The sequence below is a fragment of the Acanthopagrus latus genome, chromosome 17, assembly GCF_904848185.1.
Source record: "Acanthopagrus latus isolate v.2019 chromosome 17, fAcaLat1.1, whole genome shotgun sequence".
NCBI classification, from domain to species: domain Eukaryota; kingdom Metazoa; phylum Chordata; class Actinopteri; order Spariformes; family Sparidae; genus Acanthopagrus; species Acanthopagrus latus.
The window spans coordinates 13,416,616-13,434,166 of NC_051055.1; positions in this window are offsets into that span (position 1 = coordinate 13,416,616).

A 17,551-nucleotide genomic window follows, 5' to 3' on the forward strand; every position below is an offset into this window, starting at 1 on the left:
TATATGTATTTTTTCACCCCAAATCCAATGCCACCACCTGTGAGTCTTCAGTTGTAGAGATAAATTAAACCTGCATGCAGGACTACAAGGGAGAGAGTGAGCAGGAACCAAGTTACTGTCATGTTCTTTTCACAAATATGGTCAACATAGTCAAAAATACCATTAAAATGCATAGTTTTACATAAAATGGCATAACATTTTTTTGGCAGCCTCTACAAGGGCCCAGTTAGATTTCTTTTCATGGGGCCCAAAATTTGACCCGAAGACAACAGGAGGGTTAAACTCGGGAAAGAAATGGCTGTAAAGCAGTAGATACATTCCTTTGAGCATCACAAGCCCTGCCAAATGACCTGTTGTACTATCATAATGATACATTTGATCCAATAACAATTGGGATGTCTAGTGGTTCTAAAACAATAAAAAACAGTCTATCCCGATTCCAATATGCGGGGACTAGACCGGAAGTGAGCCGGCCCCACTGGTGGAAGTCACTAGAGCGCAAGGTCCATGGGCCTGACGATGTGGATGATCAGGGTAATTATTAGGCTGGGAAGTCGAGCTTTTTAGGCTTCATGTGCCATTGAGCAGCCTTCATAGGATGGGTCAACGTACTCTACTTCCTGTATCAGCTACAGGGACAGAACTGATTAACTGAGCATGGAATATCTTATCTTATATCATATTCTTGGCCAACTGCTTCAAAGTCGCTAGTCTGCAGGTGCAGTTACTGGACCGAATGTAAAGCGTGTCTTTTGGCGGGGGTTGTGATGCTCAAATAAATCTATCCGCCGTTTTACAGCCATTTCTTTCTCAGCCTTGTTACTGCTACATGATCTCAGACACATCCGGATATTAAACTCAGCTTGTTACATACCTTCAAAGTGCACGCAGACAGTATTTGTGAGTTTGCATTAAACAAGTCCAGAAAGTAGCAGAACCCTCCTCCCCTAAAGTATTTAGAATGAACCTTTATTTGCATGTGTCTTTGTTAAGCACAGATTGCTTGTGAAATGAAAGGAAATCAAAAAATTTCATCATTTGTACCCTGTCACTTTTGATCAAATTCAGCAATTCTGCCTCTCCATACACTGCCAATGTTAATGTATCCCAGTATTACATTCAGCCCTCTATTTAACCTTTACTAAGCTTGCACACTTTTCTCACCACTGAAATGTGTCAAGATTTATGCACCATTATCAGCTACTGCTGGAGGCTAAGATGTTTTTGTTAAGCGCAGTCAGACATTGATTCTTCAAGTAGGCGATGCCGCAGTTAATTGACCTTTCGTCTGACCTTGTACTAGTGATGTCATTTCCTTGTCAGCAATGCAAAAACACTGTTCTACATCTGTTTCATCTTTCCACCATGACTCCAATCTTGCAAAAGGCCAAACCTCAGTTTAATCAAACTCACAGATGTCTGGAGAACATTTTAGGGGAAAAAAAGTCAGCTTAAGAGCTCCACGTAAGGCCTTCAGCAGCCACTGAACTGACTGAGTTTGAAAGTCCTGCCCGAGGAAACAACGCTCCAGCTAGTCTTCTGCTGGGGTACAAACTAATGCTCTGTGGTGTAGTTTTATTGGTTTGGAGTACTGCGTAACACACACACACACACACACACGCACACACACACACCAGCCATTATGTGTTCCAGGCCACACGGATCTGCCAGCCTTTACAGTAGCAAACCCATGTTTAATCACCAATTACACAAGCTAACTCTACTGCTGTTATTGTAAGTTACAAGCTACCATGCCAGCTAGTGCCCACACTGTGCTTTATGGGCCCAATCTGAACTGCCTATTATTAAGGCCAAGGCGTTCTGCTTAAACATTATCTGAAGACGGCATCAGTAACAGCAAGCTGTTTCTCTGAGTAATAGTGTGGTGTCCGTTGTTTGTCTATTTGAACATACTTGTAGAGTAGTTGAGCAGAAATATGGCTGAAAAGAGGAAGAGCGGAGCACAAGCTGAAGACATCTCAGACATGTAAGAATGATTTCTGGTAAGTTGAACTAAAATAATTGTAGTTACTCTTTTCTCCTAGTGTAATGTCTATGGTATAATGTGAAGCAACTGTGGACTGGCTATCAGTCATTGTCTAGGTGTTGTGGTGAAATTCTAATGTCAATTAGCAGATCTTTTTTGAGCTGACTTATGGGTTAACTTATGGTTAAACACTTACATGCGCTACCAATGTAGCTTAAGAGCGAAATACCTCTTGAACCACCACACTCTTATGGTAATGCAGAGCAGTCAGATTTGATATAGGAACGTACCCATGATATCCCCAAAGTCACAGAATAAGCGTGGCTAAAAACATACCACAGCAAGGACAAGATGTCAACCAAACAGAATAACAGAATAAAGATTGTGTGTCTGTAGTATATAATCATTTTTGCAGTAGTTTATTTTCCATGCTGGCCGAACATTGAAACCGCTTTGCCACCAGAAGAGAAAAGAACGCTTCTTTCTGTGGTTGTTCTTAATTACCTGTGATGCATTAGAGCTAATAAAGGCGATGAGAAACCTCTGCCAACCATTACAGCAGCAGACCTCGCTGTTTATTCACCTCTGACACATACTGTAAGTCTTCTCCTCCACTCCACCACCCGTTGCTTAGCATTACCAGCAGTAGCACTGGTTGGCCCACACACCAATTCCTGACCAGACTGTTCTCCTGGCTGGCCCACACTGGCTTCCCAGCACCGAGCCACCGTGTGATTCCACTGGAGAGCATTCATTTATGTTTCCCATTGCCTTTGAATGTGGAAATAAATAGTTTCCGACCAGACGGGGTTCGCTAAACTGTTTTTAGGGGCATCACCAGAGCGTTGCTGATTATGGCCTCCAAGGCTGCATTTACAGTGTTTAACTGTTTACAGTGCGGACGCGTTCTCCGAGAGGATGCCTCCTTATAATCAATCCTGATGGAGGCTCATTTCCTTGTTTCAACACCAAGTCCCGTTTCAACATCACTTCTGGGCAACAAAGAGGAAAAACAAAATAATCAGTCTATGAACTCCAAGCTCGTACACTAAATTGATGACAAATGCAAAGTGGAATTTCATATCCAGCTCATATTACACTTCTACATAATGCTATGTATTTTCCCTGCGTCATTCCTCCTGTGTGTGCAGTTCATGGAGATGACAGGATTGATGGTAAAACAATAAGATTACACTGCTTTACCGCAAAAGGAATGCATCGAATGACCTCAAGCTGTCCTTAGCCTCCACAAAATGAAGTGTCCGACCTACTGTATGTTGAGAAAGGATATTGAGTTATTCTCCCGAGCAGGTCAGACTGGTTATATTTTACAGAGAGGCAAATTTAAGGGAAATACCCCAAATAGCTGTCTGTAATTCAAGACCTTCATATTAATCCGAACCTTGAGAGAGGGAAGAACAGCTGTTTGACTGGTGTGGATGCGGCACTCAGACAAAATACTGAACTGATTATCTTGTGCCTTTTCCAAAATATCTTTTTACTGGCGATATGCATCTCACAACTTAAAACTCAAGAATTAAGTTTCAAATGGTGTCATTCCCACTACGAGGTTGAATTTTCTGGATTGACAGGGACATATGGGATTACTTTATAAGTACTGTACAAGCTGATAAAAGCCACAACACCCGTCAAGATTTTCACGTTCCAACACATGACTACTCAGTACTCGTGTATTCATGGTGCCCACTACCTCCCCAGCTACTGCCCCCTGCTCAGTTCATGCCCATTTTCTATTGTGGGCTTTTTGATCTGAACTACACTCCTGTCAAGTTTTTTAATGGCATCGTGCACGGTTGTGACTAAAATCTGTCCACAGACGACACCTGGCAAAATACTCAAGGGCCAAAAGCACTGACAGCATCTGACATGTGGTATCATAGTATACCTATTGTTTTAAGCGGCTGAACACACATCAAAAGAATTTTGATGTGCGTCAAACTGTCTTGTAGCTCATTTCAATTTTGGAGTGTCAGATGAGGACCCAGTTTTTTTTTTATGAAGCATTTCATTGCCGGGGCGGCTGTAGCTCAGCGGGTAGAGCAGGTCGACTGGTGATCGAAAGGTCGCTAGTTCAAATCCCGGCTCAGGCCAAGGCTGAGCTGCATGTTGAAGTGTCTTTGAGCAAGATACTGAACCCCCCATTGCTCATCAGTGAGGGCCTGCGATGAGCTGGCGACTTGTCCAGGGAGTACCCTGCCCTTGCCCTGAGACAAGGCTGGGATTGGCTCCAGCAGCAACACCCCGTGACCCCATGGAAAGGGATAAGCGGTTACGGATAATGACATGACATGACATTTCATTGCCGTTAACTTCAGTTTCATTTGCTATAAAAACACTTTTTACATAAATGTGTTTATTTTAATGATGTGACAGGTTTTAGAAAGTGTTACCAAATATACACAAAAAGATGTCAAAGACACAGAAAAAAAATACAGAGGACATGACCTCAGTGCACTCAATGATGGCTACAGTCTGAATTAGAAATACCATTGGAGCATTTTATCTTAAATGACACGTGTTAGTTATCGCTTTCACTGACACACTCGCACACACGCACACACAAAGATACACACAAAGACACACACTGAAAATATTACCAGCTGACGCTGTCGTGGCTGGTAACAATGTTCTGTAATTATGGACACATATTTGTACTTTAACAACCAAGGTCACAGAAAGACTTACAGGAAATTTGCAAAGAAAAATTAGGAGTAATCCAAACATCCCACCCTTTGAACACATCCAATTTAATGAAAAACATAAAATCTGGATAATCTTATGTGACGGCTGCTTACATGTTTGTGACAGCAGAGGCACTTCATTTGGAGATGTAACGCACAAGTTTGACTAATAATCACGTTCACATTGTTTTGGGGTTGCAACTCAAAGAGGAGCAGTGTTCATCATGACATGGTGCTGTTCATCAGTGTGACCACAAAATGTATGTCTTTGGTTGTTTGAAATTAAGATTGAATTGTTATTGAAATTCTACATACAGTACTGTAGGAATACACGGCCCTCACTCAGTTCAGACACGTGTTTCAGATTATTCCTTTCATTAAGCATGTGACAAATAATCTGAAACGTGTGTTCTTGAATAAATAAATAAATTAAACGAGCCTGTCTGGAAGCTCTGGAAATAAACAACGTAGAAAACATCGCACGGACTAAATAGTACATTACAGCTTTTACAGCTGTCTCATTACGCCGCGCTCACAGCTCAAAATACAACTTAGCAGACATGTGAATCTTGAAGGACTTTTTCAATCCAAGCAATGATTTGGATAATGACTACGTGCAGTAACTGTGTCAGATGCTTGACACAAAAGTTAAGACAGTTTTACGACCTACTACCTGCTCCAAGATGAACACTGCAGAAACCAAAAGTCATCAAATCTAACGCTGTCCAGTGAGAGCTGAGAGAGACGTGAGGCCTGTAACTCCACCATGGACAAAAACAACAAAACCAGAGTTTGTAGAAAGAAATTAGAACATCTTGATTAAATCTGATGCACTGCTTTGAGTCCCTCACTTTCAACGTCCAAAAGTCAAATACAGGGGGTGAAGAGAGGGTGTATAGGCATAGACCACCACCAGCCGCTGCCTTTATTATACTAACAATGGGAGTCGCCAAGGTTGGACATTTTTTAAATGCTTCTCATAGCTGCATTGTAATATAAGCCATATTACAATGCAGCTTTCCCTCAAGGGAAAGGGAAAATAACACAAAAACAGATGGATTTGGTAAAATACAGTAATTCATTACAAGTTACTCAGATTGCAAATGTCACAAAACCAAAAGAAGCACAGGAGATCGAGAAAGAGCTGTGACTGCTGCTGGAATAAAATAGAAAAGTGTGACCAAAAGAGGATTCTTCAAAAAAGAGCTTGTGCCAAGTGTAGAAATGAGACAAGGTAGACACAAAATCACAAATATCTGAACTGTTCCTGGCCCAGTCTCCAGGTTGCTAGATGAGAGTCATAATAGTATGTCAAGTGTCATAATATCACTTTATTAACTGTCAACAGTTTTTTTAAAACCTTACATACATTTCTGAGTTGAATATATGGCCTTTTCACGGATCACAATGTATCACATCTATTGATGAGATAAGATTATCTTACCTGCACCTTTCACAGAAAGTCTCGGATGTCAGGACCACTGGTCTTTCAGAAGTTATTTAAACCTGAAGTTGGATTCTTTGTTGCTTATCTTTACATTTTACCTTCTGTCACACAATGTCAGTTCATGACAACGTACACGGCATATACAGAGCTGTGGCTGAGTGGTCTCGCTCTTGACTTGGATGTTGAAGCCCAATTTTAGTATCAAAGGGTGGAAACAGTGGAGATGTTTACGCCTGGGTCCTTGTGTCTTATGATGAAGGCTGATGTGAGCTGCCGATCTGTTCTTCCTCCCACTTGACAACAGGTGGAGTGCACATCTGCTGTCACTTAAACACATTAGCAACAGCATCCACAGTAATTAAAGTAAATAAGCGCAATCAGACAAACACTGACAGTACAACAATCCAGAGACAGGATCACATACTTCCTTTTCTCTTTCTATCATTCACACACACACACACACACACACACACACACACACACAGACAGTGGTGATACTATTCCTGGCAGGCAGCTGCTCTGGTGACGATTCCCAGCCCACCTCTTTCTGCGAGCGTAAGAGGTCATTTGTCCACACAGTTTTTGTGTGTGTGCAGTGTGTAAATGTTTCCTGCCTGCTTGCCATGCACACATGCCTACAGGTCCTCTTCTTCTTATAACAGAACAATACGGTATTCCCTCTTTCCCTTCATGTGGTCGTGATGACGCTTCCAAGAAAGTCGAGCGGCCCGAGGGTTTGGCCGCGGTGTGACCGTCAGTAGACCACTGCTGTGGTCAGAGAGGGAGACCTTGCTGAAAAGAAAACCTCCCGTGGATGGATGGGGCGCAGCCTAACAAAATTCTCCTCCTGACAGCCTCTGTTAAACAAACATGGCACGGTGTGGTGAAAGCCCAAAGGAACACATTCATTGATATTTATTCATTCCCCATCTTCACTGATCCCCTTTTCCTTATTTGTCATCTCCGAGTTGAGATCTATATATCAGAATAATTTTTCTTGTATTTATTTTCCTCGAATTCCTCCGCTGCCACTCTTTTTTTCCCCCCCTCTCTGTCTTTCATATTTGTGGCACTCTTCCATCAGTGCACCTATCAATTTCTCTCTCCTGCAGGATTCAACGGTTTCCTCCGTGCCATTTCCAGTCAGTCAGACCCCAGCTCAGACAAATATAGTTTTCAACGCCCGTTTACTGGTAATGAACCCAGCTGTGGATTTAGCTCACGATCCTTGCTGGCAGTTGAACATGTGAAAAGCGCGCGTCTATCCGACTGTATGTTTATGCATTTCAGTACGTTTGTGTAAAATTACCCCGAGCATATTTAAGTCTCATTAGAAAAGCAAACAAGAATAATTGGTTGTAAACGACAGAGAGAGGTTGACTGGAAGTCCTGTGTCGGCCCCTGGGCCTCCTTAAAAATTCATACGTACTGGTCTGAATGAGCAAATGAAATCAGGAAGGGCCCATAATTTAAGGATTTTCTTTTTACGACCTTTATTTCCCTAACGGTTGCGATAATGTTTTACTCACCAACTTAACTGCAGGGATTTGTGGGAGGTGACGACATCTCTAGAGGGGAGTCCAACAAGACAATCCAGACAATCAAACGCACGGCTAACAACCCTCCCATTGTTCCTTGTTTTGGAGAGAAAACAGAGTCAATTTATAACCCTAACCTCTACCCTTACCTTAGTTGCCTGACTGGACCTAATTATTGTTTGTCCCGGTACCGAAGGTACTGCAGAGCTCGGCCCGTTCTCCCGCTGCGCCACTTAGGAAAATAACTTTTCATCGAAAGGAAGTTCCTGGCTACATGTTTATCTCCAGCACGGCAACATTCTTCCATTTGAGTTTTCATCCTTCCTCTCTCCTCTCTCGTGCCTGCCTCGTATTAGATAAGACCCACCTCCTCAACAGGCAACCAATCGCGGGACAAATGACGACCTGTCTCTGTGAAGAGATGTTGCTGTCTTCCTGGCTTTGAGAAATCAACTTGGTGGGTAAAATGTTGTCATAGCAGGTAGGACGGATGTTCAAAACTGTAAAAGAAAAACTAAACAAAAAAACCCCCAACTAACATACAAAAACATTGAAGTCAGCGAAATGGTTTCTCATAATAAACATTTCTATGAATGTAAAATTGATGGTTGGCACAAAGTCAGCTCGGTGTCACATTTTGCCTGCCAGATTTTCCCTCCGTCACGTAATAAATAACTCTCCTGTCGTTGTTACATCCTGCCACTCCCGCGTGCCCTGCAGTAACCGGTGTTCCCGCCATTCCCCATCACCTGTCCCTAACCGCCCACCTGCACACCTGTTTCCACTTTCATCCACCCAGCTTATACAGAGCTGTACTGTACACGTGCCCACTTCCATTGATTCCCTGTAAGATCATCTATTGTGCTCTGTTTTTGCATTCCTTTCCATGCCTGTTATGACCCCCTGCCAGCCTGTTGGGACTTTTTGGCCCGTGTCGGATGCGTCTGCCTCATCTACCCCGCCGGCCTGCATTCGACCTCAAATGAACTTGAACTCTATATTTTAACGGCCTGGTCTCAGAGGAGTGCTTCTGGCTTCAGACCTGTTTTAGCTGAGCCTTTAGAAATAATAAGACAAAACCAAAAATCATTGATTTCACATTTTCCACATTTTTAGCATTCTTCTGCTTCACAAAATAAGTCTCTTATTATCTCATAAGACTCAGATTTGGCAGATATGTCAGGGTGGCTGGATTAATAAACTATGTGTATGTCTTAAGGCAGTATACAGACCTTTAGTCAGTAAGTGCAGTCGATATTCACCAACATGTGACTCTTTTTTTTCAGCCAGGTGATTCCTACGGGGTGAGCGGGATTACTTGGAGGTCATCACATTTTCCACAGTTGTTGTGTTTTTTTTTTTTATTAGGTGCGTGACTCACTTAAATGAAACTGTGCATGTACTGTTAATGCTCCTGTTGGAATTCCTGTTGCAAACATTGCACCTCATTATTCCATTAAAGGAGACCGATTACGCTTTTTTAGTTTTTTTCCCCTTTTCCTTCCTTCAGTGTTTTAAAAAGGTTCTTGTGCATGCACATGATCTTGGAAGTTAAATAGGTCAAAGTCCGCCCCAACAGAAGCTCCTCTCTTCTTCATGAACCTGTTCCTGAAACATGTCAAACAGTAGTCCTGCCTGTAAAGTCATAGTTCGGCCTTTGTGATGTGGGGTTGTGTGAGGTGCTCATCCCTATTCAGGACATTACCTGCAGCAGATGACTATGCGCTGCACCAACACACACATAACTTTTTTAGGTGCGCCTTCTCTGAGATGGCTAAAACACAGCACGATTTTCCATCATGTCGTTTAGCAGTGCAATGCTCTGCCTCCCTGTTGTTCCTGCGCGCTACTTCTCCACACGGGAGGGAGAACTGACAGTCATCGTCTGCAGGTAAATACACTGACTAGGGATAAGTACGTGTTACAACCCCACATCAAAATTAAGAGAACAAAAAACAAGAGAAGCAAAAACAGAGCCTTTAAGAACAGAGGGGGGGAGTACAGTGCTGCAACACTGGACAGTATGGGAAAACTGATGGATGAAATCATAGAAACCTATTCGAGTGGTAACCCAAACTAAAATTATGAACCTGAAAATGATCATTTATCAAATCATTTATGCCTCCTTTAAATATCGATAAGTCTGTCTGCATTGTCTTTGGCCAGTTTACAGTACCATACCCACCCATTAGGAATAGATAACATTGCTTTCAGTCATGTGCATATTTTTATTAAACAAAATCAGCTAAATCTTTTTAAACACAGTTTTGGTTGCCTTACTTGTTTCTCGTAGCTAAACTAACTGAAAAACTCCTGCTGACATAACATTAAGGTATTATTCAACATTCTACACCCCACCATCCCTCTTCCTGTCATAATCATAATCACAGTAATTACGGGAATATTAAGCTTGGGATTGCTTTCAGCATGGCGCAATGTCATTATCCTGTCATTTTTATTACGGGATTGTGAAGGTATGTCAAAGGATGCAGAGATGTTGGCTCTGTTCGCTCAGCGGAACAGGCCTGTATGTTAATGTTTAGGTTGCCCAGAGGTGAAACGGGCAAAAAAGTGAGGGTCAAAATGTATCCCAGAAGTTCGGCACCTGACAAATGTCGCTTGTTTCTTTTGCACGCACGCTATTACCTTCTCTGGTAACCATCTGCATCGCTTCTTTCCCGCCGACTGCATGTGCAGCACACACGCCCACCCACACACTCCCCGACGCACACTTGCATGCAGACAGGCCGTTCCTGTGTGCAGACCTAAGAGCCCAGTGCTGGGAAGGCCCGGTGGCCCCGACATGCCAGTGGCATCCTGGTGAGAGAGCAGGAAAACATGCTGCTTTTTCTGAGGCTGTTTGTCATCCTTTCCAAGGTAACCAGAGGCGGCAGGAGATTAACCCAGTGGAAAATACTTACAGAGATAATGACGGAAAAAGACAACAAAGCGAAAATGTTCAACTCAAGTGGAAACCCCGTTGTCAAGTCTTGATTATGTCATTTTCGAATGAGCACTACACATTAAATTTGAAATAATGGGGTGGCAGTAGGTCTTGGATCGCAAAACATGACGAGCACGGCAGAAAAAAGAAGACCAAGACAATCCGATCTTCAAGTAAGTGTTGGGTGCGGTTTCTGTAATTGGACTTAAGAATCAAAAAGCATTAATGAAGTTTTCAAACTACTTTTGTTCAGTTTATCAGAGCATGATAATCTCCCTGCCTGCCCAGGACAACTGCACTTGTAACTCAATTGATTCATGCGGTTACAATTCTCAGAAACAAACAAACAAAATATTTCTGTGATAACCATGACATTGTGATTTGGCTAAAGGCACTGGCCAAACTGTGGTCTCGGAGCCCTTTCAGAAGCTTGTCAGAGGTTCTCAGGTTAACTGTAGGCCCTTCAGGCTTTTCAGTATCTTTTAACTTATTCTCATTGGGGGAAAGAAAAAACTTTTTATTTGATAATACTTCAATTTGGTTTTGACCAATTTGTCAGACATGTTAGCGGCATGGCTTTAACGATGACAATGCTGGTCAGCTGGTCAGTCGGTTCACCACTTTGGTCTGGACTGAAATATCCCAACTACTGGATGGGCTGCCATGAGATTTGGTTATAGCATCCATGCCCCTATGTCCTGACTTAATGTCTTTTTTCTCCAATACTTTAGTTTATGGTGAAATAACTGCAAAACTCAATACATTCCAAAGGCCTCAGCTCTCTGTTGCTAATCAGCATGCTAACATGCAAAACTAACAACATGGTAAACATTATATCTGCTAAGCATCGGCATGTTAGCAATGCAATTGTGGGCATGTTAGCATGTTAATGTAAGCATTCATTTTACTCTAACTACCATAAGTACAAGACTTACAAATCCTCTGTGGCTGTTACCACAATTATACTTCCGTGAAAGGGCGAGGCTCAACGTGACGTGAATTTCGTCAGCGGCAAAAGTACACGTAGGCTCTGTGCGGAAATCCGCAACAAGCCTCCGATTTGTTGTGCCACTACGCGGACAGCAAGCTACAGAATGTGGCATGAGCAGAACCACTGCACGGCCTTGATGTTCACAGCTGTCCCTGTGCGAGTCCGTTTTGGGAGTTTACTCATGCTGGCTATTTTGGTGACAGAATGCAGCGTTGCACCAGCCAGCGGGCATTTTCCTCGGGTGTGGTGATGCCAGTTTAGCTGCACGCTGCAATCTTGGCGCAGCTGACGTGTAATTGCACAGAAACGAAGGTTGTATTCCATATATGGCATCAAAGAGAAAGATCCAGTGATTCTTACTGGCTCTGTAATCCACAGCATTTAGTAAGTAGCTGAGCGCCTTCTCTTTTACTCACCTCTTACAGCCGTTCCCTAATTGGCGCGATGCTGCGTGCAGCTGATCCGCTTGTCAAATTTTATGCAATCAGCACCAAACTGTTGCGAAACCGCGGGCACCTCGTGCATCCACACTTTAATCACAAGTATTGGCGTGGCTCCGATGAGTAACATGATGTGACGTAAATTTCCCAGAAACAGAAGACTGTTAGTTATTAAGGCAGTTTATCTGTGGGCCGTCACCAGGTTCATGTAGCAATGTGAAGATTACGCAGGCAGCTGTTTAATTCCTCGATAGTCAGATTTTCTTCTTAGACATCAAACTGAATTCAGGGATCTGAAGTGCAGCGTTACCTCAGTGTTGAGAAAGGTGCTTCATCATCTTGTCACATACAAAAGGGGTATTATGACTTACAGCTCGCAATGGCACCAATCTTGCATATCTGTTTTGGTTCGTGTGAAACATTAACTATTCCATTTTGAAACAGTAATATTCCAAAACGATGTGTCACATTAGAGGCCAGCTGCCAATGTGTTGTATTTTTACTCGGTTTACTTTGTGGAGGTGTAACTGAGGTCGCCAGGGGTGAGGCCTTGTAGCGCACACTGTAAGTACAGTAGCTGCCCAGTAAGGCCATCTTTGCTTTGGTTCAGCGCCACTGTAGATTGTGGCCGGTGAGTAAGGAGTTCTTTGCCACGCGCTCGTTTGGGACAGTAAACATTAAGCACAAACACACACATTCAGCGCTCCTTTCATGAGAGGAATTAGACAAACAGGGACGTGAGCCGCTGCCTCTTGTCTGTTGACTTTCCCTGACCGTCACTTTTCCCCTGCTGGCGGCAAAATAATTGAAGCACTGTAAAATACGTCCTTGTAATCCGACTGGTAGTTTTATTTGAGATGTATATAACAGTATCGGGGAGTTTCCCAGCAAAGATGTAAAATTGTCTCTTCTTAAAAATGAGTACGCTTTAGTCCTCTGTCCTGTGAGGCCTGCAATGCTACAGTGCACCTGACTTTATGGGCCTCATAAATAAAGCTGCTTTTAACTTGAATCTAAATTCCTATTAGTGCATAGTCCACGGTCTAGTGCACAGCAAAGTTTATAATGGCCGGGCAACATAAATATCCCATTTCCCATTCAAAACAATACATGTGTTGTTCTGACATCAACTCCAATTTCCTTTAATTACGCAATCTCTTTCTCTCTCCCTTCTCTTATCTTTCGCCTGATGAGACTTGATTCTGAAACACGCTGCTGGCACTCAAATTGTTTAATATATTGCGCCGCCAGAAAGGCCCCCTATTGGGTTGTCAACCAGTGGCAGCAATGTGAAATATATCTTGTTCGGTGCATTACTTCAGTGAGGCAGTGCATGCCAGAAAGTGTCAAGGTCAACTGGAAACAGGGCAGACACTGAACTGACGTCCATTCATTTGAATATATGGTACGCATGCATGTAGTGGGAGGCCACTGCTGGGGAGTAGGTGTGTTTCTAACATGAAAATAACAGTAAACAGAACAGTTACAGACGGTTGGATTTCCTGGTAGCAGCTGCGACAGTGTGGACTGCTGGTAGATATAAACGGCCACTGTGTTTTTTGTCATAAAGACAGATAAATTGTCCTCGGTTGGAAGCTATGTTGGTTGGCATCTGGGTTGGATTTTACAAACTCATATTATACTGACTACTTTCCCGATATGTAATATTACTGTACTGTACTGCGTGAGGATGAATAAATTGGACTTACTTCTAAAAAAAAATAAAACAACAAGGAATAAACAGCCATGCCATCAGCTCTGTGAGGCTGTACCGCACAGCTGCTAGCTAACTGCTAATGAAGGACAGTAACATCCTTAAAACAGGGCTATTTTCTTTGATACAGCCAGTTCAAAGCGGGAACGTTGCTGTTGTTCCGCCTCGCTGTTCTGTATAAAACGTACAAGCCTTTCAGCTGTCAGCGAAGGCGATAACAGTCAAATCTACGTATGTGTAAAATAATGGAGCCGGCAGGGAGGTAGACGCTGTAACATACACCTTTCAAAACACATATGATATCTGAAAACACGCTGGGGAAGCCTTATGCGATGATGATGCAACAGTAGGCTACATTCTGCTACGTCTGTGTTTAGAAAGGGCTGTGTTAACATGCTGATGCTTAGAAAATATAATACGTTTACCATTTTAGCTTAGCAGGCTAAGATTTGCCAATAATAATTGAGGCAGCCGATTCCAGCAGCCTGGACGAAAGGTGGACTGTCCAGCATTTAATCATAGCTGCTAGTGCGGCTAATAACTGTCCAAAATAAATCCCAATTCCTTGATTCATACCTGTTAATGAAATAGTATAAATAGTAGAGAGGCTATGTATTTCTCTATCTTAACATCTGCATCACAGACACTTGATCCTAATCTGTATGGTTGCTACAATAAAACACTGTCCCAAAATATAAAAGTAAGACACCATGTTCACTGATGGATTGTCAGTAATCCCACCTGCTGTACAGTTTAATCAAAATAAAAACACAATTTCCTGTTTAAAGTGCTCAGTGATTGTTTTGGTGACACTTCTGCATCAGGCAGGCGCGCTAACGTCTCCGGCAAAGCGAGCCTTGTTTCGTGCGTCACTCTCGACACCGCGCAGTTCATAAGCCCAGAAGAGTTTCCCCTAAATCATTTCAGAAACCTCACAAGAGAAAACAGGGTGACCACATCAGCTGCCGTGGAAGTCCAGGGATCCCTCCGCTGTTATTTCTTCTCTCAAGGTCACATTTGACTCACTGCTTTGACTGGCAAAACTTCCAACGCCGGGCACAAGGTCTGCTGCAACCCTCATCCTTCTTTCATGCCTGCCTCTCTGTTTCTCTCCGCTACTGCTTCCTTCTAGCTCTCTTCACACTCTCTCAATATATTCTCTGGTGGCTCTCTACTATATTCTCACCCTCCTCTCTGTCCCTCCGTGTGTCCACTTTTTCTCTGGGTATCTTTGCCCCGGTTTGATCATGTCAGTATCCCGTCGAGGCTTATTCATCAGTAAGTAAAATAAAGACTTGTCCGCTACGATTTCCATCCGAGGGGCCCAGGCAGTAAGAGATATAAAATATCCTGAAACAAGAACTCTGAGGTGGACCGCAGGAAGGCGTAGAGGAGAATATGAGAAGGTCAAGAACCTTAACAGGGCAACATGCTTTTCGTCCTTCTATATAACAACACAGATTCAAGTGGTGTGGCCTCGGTTTCCTGAAAAACCTCTTGGACTACGGTCACCTTACCCCTCGTCCTCGCAGCATAACAAAACCAGCTTTAAATTTAAAAGAAAAACACATGAAGCGCAGAGATTATTCGGGTGACGTCTGTTCGATGTCTGAACACCACAGTTTCGAAACGTTTTCACTTGTAAGTTAAGTTATTTTTATATGCAGTCTGTATTATGTCTGGTTCAAGGTTCAAACCCAGGCAAAACCACTAGTTTACCCAAGCTAACGGCGCGTTTAATTTGTACTACCACTCCAAGGAAAGTAAGCAACAGGACTAAAGTTATGGTGAATAAAACCTTAAAGTATCACCTTGTTTGTGACCTTTTGTGCCTGAGTTACGCCAGATAGGCACATTTTTGTTTTGTTTTTTCAGTAGCAATGGTGGATGCTCATCAGTGTTTTAACCACTGGCAAAGCCAGTTTAACTGCGGGATCAATTGTGCCCAAATTTGCCAGATAATCTCTATCTGTACCAGGAATGGGCGGGTCTTTAACAGGGTTGCTAGTTATTCAGAAGAGAGCAGGACTTGCTGGAAGTTCTTAATTTAACCCTGAAATCAATGGGTTGATCAAGAGGTTGCCATCGATTTATTAGGAGACGTTTGACTGACAAGCCTCAGAATTGAGCTTCAGTTCAATGGCTTGGATCAAAACAAGAGGAGAAATTGAACAAAGTCAAGCTAACCAATGAGGATTTTCCATCATCATGTGCATGGATATTGACACATTTTACGTTATCCCTATTGGATACTCACTTGAGCGCTCGCTCCACCTGAGTTCCTGTTGTAATCTGTTGCAGTGCCACCAAATAGTTTTCTCTTCACAGGGTCATTAATGTGTTAACAGTGCCTAAAAGACAAATGTAATTCTATTGGGAAGTGGAAAATTAGGATAACACATGCACAGTTACACGTCATTATCCATGACAAACCCCATTAAGACTAAAATTATGCAATACATTGCCTTTTAAAGTTGGTTCATGGATATTATGTAATGGACAACTGAGAACATTGAAGTCAAATTTATTATGGCCCAAAATCACACATTCCTCTCAGAGTAATCTAGAATATGTACAACATGTGATACCCTTAGTCCTTATCCTTTTATCTAGATTAAAGAAAAAACCTCACAAAAACATCAGGCAGAGGACTGCTCTTCCAGTGTAGACAGACTATAGGAGCAAACAAACACTATATGTAATCAAACAATACAAATAGAGCATGGCACCGAAGAAAAAATGTCATGTAAAGTGAGGCTTCTATTGATAAACTAAGCCTCCGCAAGTCTTTTGAACAGTGCAGACATGTGAAATGTAAGAAGAAATCCTCCACTGGAACTGCACTGAAAATGTTAAGAAGGAGCAGTTACAGTCAACTTAACTGGCCTGTAAAAGTTACCACCACAGGCACGCCAGATATGTACAGTTCAACAAGGACCTAATGAAATTCATGGTCTCTGCCACATCATCACTCGCAGACACACGTTGGCCAAAAACCTCTCAAGAACCAAATGTTTTACAAGTCATTCATGTTTGCTACCACAACACATCAACATCCTGGTCAAGTGCCATCATTTTTCTATTTTTTCTCGTTCTGTTCTATCTCTTTCTCTCCCCGATGTTTACCTACAAATACGCTATATTGGCATGCATGAGAGCCTTTGTTTGCAAAGGTCGACGAAGTGCTCTTTGTGTCTGTCATTCACCGTCTTGGGTCTCCATCAACACATCAGTTCCCTTTTCCATTCGTTCGTTTATGGGATCTGTTATGGAAATGAGTGGGCCTCGGACGCGTACGGCGCTGAATAAAACACAGACAAAGAGAGCAAGTCCGTGCACACACAATGGCTGGCTACCACGCAACCAATACTGTACACACATGTACACAGAGCCGACCATTGATGTGAACAATGATAGGCTTTGGTAGTTAGAGATCTGCTATCTGGCTGTAGTATGCAAACAAGATGGCAAAAGCACTACAGAGAACTAATCTCGACATCTTTGCAGTTGGATTTGAATTATTTATCACACACTTGCGCTTACCTCTGGAGTCACTTTAGGGGTCACCGGCTCTCCACATGATAATGACGGCACAGCTGGGTGACATTTGACTCTGTGTATTGTTCATCCCTTAGATACATAAATACAGGCGCAGTATATACATATATATATATATATATATATATATATATATAGTACACAGAGACACAGACACAGCGATCATACATGTATAAATACAAGGACAAGTCTAAATTCATGTAATCAGCGTGGTATTGTTTCAGGGGACG